Genomic DNA, 8,241 nt, shown 5'->3' on the forward strand with positions numbered 1-8,241 from the left:
TCTTTGTACATTTGGGCTTTTATTCAGGAGCGCACTATAACCCGAAAGTAGTAGCCCCCAGGTAGAGCTTTTTTAGAACCAGAGTGCGTTCACACTTGAACAAACACAATACCAAAATTGGGACTAAACTGGGACATAATCCAGAACTAAATCTGGGCTAGACTAAACCAGACCTACTCCGGACAGGTGTGGCCGCAGGCTTAGTGGTGTGGTTAGATAGGACCTAGTCACTAATATTAATTATTAGGCCTGACTTTTGCACATTTTTCTGATTAACTTTTTTTCCCCTACAAATTTAAAGTGGTGAAATTGTTAAACTGTTTCCATAGCAATTGACAATTATTATTTTTTATTTTTTTTTGAATGATCGAATGTCCTAAAAATGCCGTCCAAACAGGAAAAGACTTCCCTGGTTAATTAAATAGGGTGGGAAGCTGCAGCCAGTGTTTCTGAATTTGCTTTCAACCAAATAAATAACCAGAGGAAATGTTAAGGATATGAAAATTAATTAAAAAAAAATATCATGTTCAAATCCAACTCTAAAATGTATCAATGCTATTTTTTATATTTCAATAAAACAATAACCACTGACAATAACCCTAATTTTAACATTTCTGCTGTGTAAATTAAACATATATCTAAAACATAACATTTTCAAATAAAAATGCATGATGATTATTCAAAAAGTTGCTAAATTAGTTTCAGTTTCCCACAAAAATTACTTTAAACACAATCTAGATCATTGAACATTTGAAGAGAAATCTCATTGCGCATTACCAGAAAGGGTTAGTCAAAGTCGCAGCACATGCAGAAAACGTGCTCTGAGCTGAACTGAGAGAATAAAACATGAAGGATGACTAGAGGCCTGAAAGAAACGGCCAAGGTTCGTACATGTTTGACAGCGTAAACATGTTCTACCTGCTGAACAGAAGCATATGCCGTATTCTAAATGTCTGTGCGTTTTCATACCCAAAGACTTTGTCAGACAGAACAGCTAAAGCGTGAGTGGGGAAAGAGGACAGAGAGTGTTGTGGCTGGGAGGCGGACCCACAATACTGAGGTAGTAACAGCCTATGTGCTTAATGTCCTTAAACTACTACACCACTGGCGAGTACTTAAATGTGTTCGATGGAGTTTCATGACACACAACATAACAATAACAAATGTAACCACTAGTGGCATTGATCGGCCCACGCCGCTCCGCATTGCAAGAAGAGGGGGCGCTGTCACCTACTGCACAATCCATGACAAAACTAGACCTTCTCCTCTCCTTTGCTTTACAAATAAGGGCATTATTGTTGATTAAAATGTTTGCGGTTGTGCTGCACAAAGTCCGTAATACAAAGGCCATCCAAAAAATGTTGCCCCACTCCTCAATATAATGTTCACCAAATTGAACCTTTCAAACGTCCAAGGAGAAGTTTGTAAAAGTATGAAGTACTGTTTCAGGCATGGCTGTGTCTCATTGACTTTTAGATTGGGATTGGACTGTGGGAACACAGAATGCTGCAGTGTCACAGGCATGGCCAAACATCAGTGGTAAATGTTGGTTTGTATGCTTAAATGTAAGAATTGCATCATAGTAGACTTAAATGAGCCTTACAGTTTCAAAGCTATTAAATTGAATGAGGGTAATGGGTTTGTTGGTAGTACTTGGATGCTAAATCAATAACTTGCGAAGCGAATTCCCTTTGATCGGGTAAGCTTTATTTTCCATCACTAGCTTGAGAAAACCTTCAATCACGAGTAGAGTTATATTTTAGTTTTGGTTTAGATGCTTGGATTAGTTTAGCTTAGTAAACACACCGCTTTTGCCTCGCTGGAGCCCACAGCACGAGCCCACGACGGCATAATCCCACCACAAGGTGAGCCGTGGAACGCTCGAAAGAGGGAGAGAGAGAGGAAAGAGAGGAGATGGAGGAGAGAAGGAAAGTGGTAGTGCCATAGCGTAATCTTACTCATTCAAGCTGTTTTTGTCCTTCTCAAAGCAATTTGTTGTTATCGTGAGCAAAAAGAAAAGTTGAGTTTTTTACAAGCCCCTCTATATTTTTCACCAATACCTGATATATACTTGTTAGAAGAGCTACAACACTCCTCACCTGGCTGGACGCTCCTCACCTTGCTGGACGCTCCTCACCTTGCTGGACGCTCCTCGCCTTGCTGGACACTCCTCACCTTGCTGGACGCTCCTCACCTTGCTGCATACTCCTTACCTTGCTAGACGCTCCTCATCTTGCTGGACGCTCCTCACCTTGTTGGACACTCCTCACCTTGTTGGACACTCCTCACCTTACTGGACGCTCCTCAACTTGTTGGACACTCCTCACCTCCATGGGCGCTCCTCACCTTGCTGGATGCTCCTCTCCTGGCTGGATGCTCCTCTCCTCGATGGACGCTCTTCTCCTGGCTGGACACTCCTCACCTTGCTGGACGCTCCTCTCCTGGCTGGATGCTACTCTCCTCGATGGACGCTCTTTTCCTGGCTGGACGCTCCTCACCTGGCAGGACACTCCTCATCTGGCTGGACACGGTCATATCCCCAATTCATGCTGTACAGCAAATGTTTGAGCCTTTTTATTTTAAAATCCATGCAACTCATGCAAATTGCAATTAATCTTATCCTAATCATTGATGTGTGCAGATATTCAAAATGTGACCTTTTTTTTTTTATATACATTTCATGGAAGTTATCCCCAGGACCCAGTCCTGGACCGCTGAATAGATGGATTAAATTTACCAGTAAAAATAATATTACATTTACAACCTGCAGACCAAAAATCACCCTTGAGAGTAACATACATGTCACATAGATTTTTCTTGTCATCATCCTTCACTCAATTTCATAAAAGCCGCGTTTTCATGGCCACTTTTTGTTCTGCTGACCACGTCTTCAGTTGCCAGGCTTGCCGTTATTAAGTCGTAATAAATAATGGTTTCCAGTTTCGGAGCTCGACTAGTGATGACAGAGGCGCGGACACAAGAACGCTTCTGGGAAATAAGGTAATGTTACGGGAAGCCACCATATTGTGGTTTGTCACTGCATCGAGATAACATGGGCGCGCCACAAATTAACTTATCACCCGTGGATTCACTGCCAGATATGTCATTTGTGTCGACCTGTCTCATAAATAAAACACATGCAGCCATTATTGATTTATTTCAGACGGATGGTCATATTGAGGTAATGTAAATGCAATGTAACAGTGCATTACAGAGAGCCTGCCATAAGTATATTAGGAGATAAAAATTCAATGCAAAGGAAGGATTTTTATATTGGGGTCTTACTTTTAAAAATAACAATAGAAATAAATACATAAAAAATAAGAGGCTTTTTTTTCTTTAAAGGACACATATGTGACTCGCCACCGGAATTGTCGGACCATGTCGGCCTCGGTGAAACTGAGAAAAACAGCATTTTACTTTTTTTTCCCCAAATTTGTGATTTTCGTTTTTTTGCAGAATGTGCTAGTTGAAGATATGGACCAGCCATTCGATGTATCAGATAACAGTATTTGCAGCATTAAAAGCATAAATAAAGCCGTTTAAAATGTGGTGTTTTCGGGCGCTCTCTGGACGTGCAGAGGGGTGTGACCGCATTTCCATATGAACAGCTGCGCTATTGTAGTCAGCCAATGGGCTGAGCCGCCAGCCGCATGGCTACTTGATAAGCAGCAACACAGGGAGCAACACGCGCTGTGTAACATCAGTTGAAAAATGGATCCTTCTGCTATCGCTCCGTAACTTTGACTGCAAATGTTACTCAAGAAGAAAAGAAAATTCTCTACTCTCAAGCAAATCGTGTAGCGGGAAACTCACTCCAGAACTCATGTACAAGCTACGGAGCGACTCATTAGCAGCAGAAAGAGAGTGGCAGGATATGAGGATTATCGGACATATGGAAGCAAACAGACGTTCTGTCGTAACTTCTGAGCTGACGACGTCCACGAAAAAGCCCCAGAAGAAGCGCAAGTTTGCCCGGACAAGCTTTTTCATAGGAGGCACGGAAGACTGCAGAAGTACTTTCCTGTTCCTCATGGCGTAAGTAATGATTAATATTAAATACGCCTGTTTTAGTGTGCTGTTGTCACAAACACGCTTGAAAGTTATGTTTTGGTGTGCTGTTGTGGTCGTGTTTGTGTTGTGAGTGCCTGTTTTGTTGAGCCATCACAAGCTAGCTAGCCACGTAGCGCCGCTAGCCCCGGCCGTGTCCCGCTCCTCCGCGTTTTAAGTCTTAAATACGACGTAAACGTCAGAATGTGAATAATGCAGAATAAATGGCATCACAAACACGCTTGAAAGTTATGTTTTGGCGTGCTGTTGTGGTCGTGTTTGTGTTGTGAGTGCCTGTTTTGGTCTAAACCTGGTGAGCCATGATATCACAAGCTAGCTAGCCACGTGAAGCGTGTTATTCCCATATTACTGTCAACCCTAATCCTTTTTTCCCCCTTTTCAGAATTGGCAAAGACACCCTGACTGACATAATTAAACACTATGATGAAAATGGAGCAACACCACGGTTGAGGAAGAAGCGCGCACAGCCACAGCCACGTTCACGCAGGTTCATCAGCCATGAAGTCATCCACACCGTTGTAGAGTTTATCAAAAACTATGCAGAAGTCCATTCCATAATGCTACCTGGTCGACATCCTGGCCATAAGGACTGGCATGTGAAGTTGCTCCCAACCCATGTGACTAAGGCCTCAGTTTGGCGTCTCTACGTGAAGTCTGCTAAGGAGCTTGGTAAGTGTAAAACATTATTTTGGTGATTTTCATGTTTTAATGATTAGAGTATAATTAACCATAAGCAACATCTGTTTTTTAGGTGAGCCTGCAGTTTGTAAATCAAGCTTCAGATCACTGTGGAAACAGCTTCTCCCACACATCAGAAGCTGCAGGCCACGCACAGATCTCTGTTGGCAGTGTCAGAGCAACAACGAGCAGCTGATACGAAGTGCAAATGTCCCAGATGAAAGAAAATCTGAAGTTGTCCAGAAGCAAGTGCATCATCTTGCCCTTGTGCAAAGTGAGAGGACTTTTTACAACACTTTGATTGCTGCCTGCAGACTGACAACAGAATCTAATGTGCTGTCTTTCGGACCCTCACCGCCAGCAAGCAAAGACATCAGGATGCATTACAGCTTCGACTTTGCACAGCAGGTACTACTAATAGTGCAAATGCAGAATAGCAATTATAGAGACATATACGTCTTAATCAAATGTCATATGTATTAATCTAATCTCCTTTCTCTCTCTCTGTCAACTACAGATACACTTTCCCTCAAACCCTCTGCAGCCGGGGCCAATGTATTTCCTGACTCCACGAAAATGTGGCCTTTTTGGTGTCTCCTGTGAAGGAATGCAGAAGCAGGTCAATTTCCTGATTGACGAAGGCATGTCGTCAAGTAAGGGAAGCAATGAAGTCATAAGCTACATGCATCATTTCTTCAACAACTTCGGGGTTGGAGAAAAATACGTGGATCTTCATTGTGACAACTGCAGTGGCCAAAACAAAAACAATTTCATGTTGTGGTATGCTGCCTGGCGTGTTGGACACAAGCTTCACCACACAATGGACATCCACTTCCTCATTGCTGGCCACACGAAATTCTCCCCTGATTGTGGCTTTGGACTTATCAAGCAAGCATACATGAAGACCAGGGTTGACACTTTGGAAGACATCGCTGAGGTTAGTTTATGTTATTTGACTACTGTAATGTGCAAACATTAGCCTGGCAAAACTTCAGTGCAGATATTTTTCTTCTGTTCTAATTTTTTTTTACATTGTCGCCCTTGTCATCAGGTAGTGGAAAACAGCTCTCCTGAGAGTCACCTCAATATCCCACAGCTTGTTGGAACGGCGGATGGCAAAGTGTTCGTCAAGAACTTCGACTGGCAGAAGCATCTGAGTCCCTTCTTCAGACGGCTTCCAAAGATCAAGAGCTATCAGCACTTCAGGTATTTATATTCAAACAAAAAAAAATAGTTAATGAGTGTTTCATGTGAAATAGTTAGCCATTTCTTAAATGTTCTGTTATTTGCTTACAGCTTTGATGCCAAGAGACCAGGTGTGGTGCTTGCGAAAAGTCACTGTGGAGCAGAACCAGTGGAATTTCAGCTACTACGCACTACAGCTGTTCTGCCTCCGGTTGACAATCTCCATGTCCTGGTCCCACCTGGACTGAACATTGACAGGCAGACCTACCTGCATGAAAAAATCAGGCCTTTCTGTGCTGACGAGGCAAAAGACATCACATGCCCAGCGCCGAGAGTCACAGCACAGAAGACGAATGTGCAAAAGAGGCTGCGGACGTAATTGGACTCTGATGGTGTACCTATGATGTCTATTATCTCATATGTTGCAGTTCGTATACCTGGCATCTGTTTATAAGAGTTCTTCTATTGAGGGTGTTTTTTAAACTTCCTATAAATTATCTGTCCTTTCCCCCTGTATCTACTGCGTTGTAACATTAAAGGCTATCTTATCTTATCTTTTGTTGTTTGTGTTGAATCATTCAGTGCACCATTGATGGTGCACTGAATCACCTGTGAATTATGTTTACCGACAAATGCAATGAACCCTATTCTCATTCTGATTCTTTGATTCTATTCAGGGCCTTTTGTAATCCAAGTATTTCCATTTTAATATAGTAACTTCTAATTCTGATTCAAGTCCAGTTACCATCAATAACAACACTCCTCTTGAGTCTTGAGTGACAGCTGTAGGGGGAGGTGGTGTCAGTGTGACAGGGGGGAGGGCTTATCTCAATGAGATGCAAATGAGCCCTCCTGTGACTCTGGGCTCACTCCGGTGAGAAACTTTGGAAGCCGTTTTCTCAGTGAATGGGTTTGAGAGTTGTATACATTCAAATGACCACAACTTACTCAAATATTATCAGATCTACATGAGTGAGACATCATTGGAAAGCTTTGAATTCACACTTTCAGAATCTGTGAATAACTCAAAATGTCTCCGGGTAGACATGTAACCGGATTGGCCACGTTCAGTCACATATTAGAGATTATTTGTTTTGCTGCTGGCCTTAAAACATGACATTTACTGTATCTACTAAAAGCACACATTGCTTTGAATCTGTGAAGCGTTTTCTCATTAGGATTGGTGAGTGCCATCTAGGGACAGCAGAGGGCAATACCATGGGGAACATTTTGACCAGAGTGTTCTATTGAGGCTCAGGGGGACAAAGGTGACTGAAGCTAAACAAAACTTGTTGATGATGGAACAATGTTGGTTAAAAGCTCAAAAAGGTCAAGTTTGCATGTCCTGGCCAAACAAGTTTATACACCAAAAACACTTAACATAATTTTATAGTATCATATACTTAACAATAATAGTTCAATCAGAGCAGAATTGCAGTATATGTACAACCAACAAAAAAAAAGACATTTACACAATAAAACTGAAATCACTCAATTAAACAATGTTAATTTCTATGTTAATGTAGTTGTAGAAGTTCTGAGGTTTGAACTGCCCAACAACACAGTTATGTGCTTGTTTTCCAGAAAAGACTTCCATGACGTGACATGGTTCTGTTTGTGCGATCAAAGCAGACATAGTAATGCAAGTGATGCATGCACTGTAGTTATGGAGTTATTTCATGCAATAACGTCTACCATTGTGCTCATAATTAAAACATTTAGTTAATTGAACCATCCAAGACCATTATGACCAAAATGATTTTGATTTTGTCAACTCACAACACTAATGAATCTGCATATCAGGACTTCAAAAGGGCTAACAAAACCAGAAAAGAGCGTGCATTAACATAAAAATCTAACTCAAATGAAAGAAGTTCTGAGACGTACAGTGTTGCTTTATGCTTTAAAACACCCAAAACAAAGATCCAGGATCTTTATGTATTAGCTTTCTTGGTTTGGTCAGGTTGCTTATGCCTGAAACACACAGGAATTCTGAAGCAGACAGTTAGCAGACAGCACACTAAAACGCCGTCCAGCTGCGCGCCCTGGGTCGCAGCCGGAGCCACTCGTTAACCCAGAGACTCGAGCAGTTCAGTTAAAATACAGAGAAAACGCGCTTTTATTGATGCATTTAGAAGTGACACTACTTGCCTATCACAAATTGATTAAACATCAGAAGAAAGTGATCCTAGACTTTTATTTTGAAGTTTTGTGTCTAACCTAACCAACCCACAGAGACGGTGAAGATGGACATATTACTTAGGTAGACTTGTTCTATGGACAGTACTCTTGACTGCATCATAGATC

The 8,241-nt window shown here is 41.7% G+C and overlaps 1 long non-coding RNA gene across 1 annotated transcript; it reads left to right on the forward strand.

The window, feature by feature from the left end:
- The first annotated feature begins 4,543 nt into the window (after window positions 1-4,543).
- Window positions 4,544-5,349, forward strand: LOC140346698 (uncharacterized). The gene is made up of 3 exons (XR_011924330.1): window positions 4,544-4,740; window positions 4,823-5,157; window positions 5,267-5,349. It is a non-coding gene; the product is annotated as an uncharacterized lncRNA (long non-coding RNA).
- The last annotated feature ends 2,892 nt before the right edge of the window (window positions 5,350-8,241 follow it).

This window comes from Eucyclogobius newberryi, unplaced genomic scaffold (genome assembly GCF_026437365.1).
Source record: "Eucyclogobius newberryi isolate DKJ021-1_F unplaced genomic scaffold, fEucNew1.0.hap1 SCAF_11, whole genome shotgun sequence".
Taxonomy (NCBI): Eukaryota; Metazoa; Chordata; class Actinopteri; order Gobiiformes; family Gobiidae; genus Eucyclogobius; species Eucyclogobius newberryi.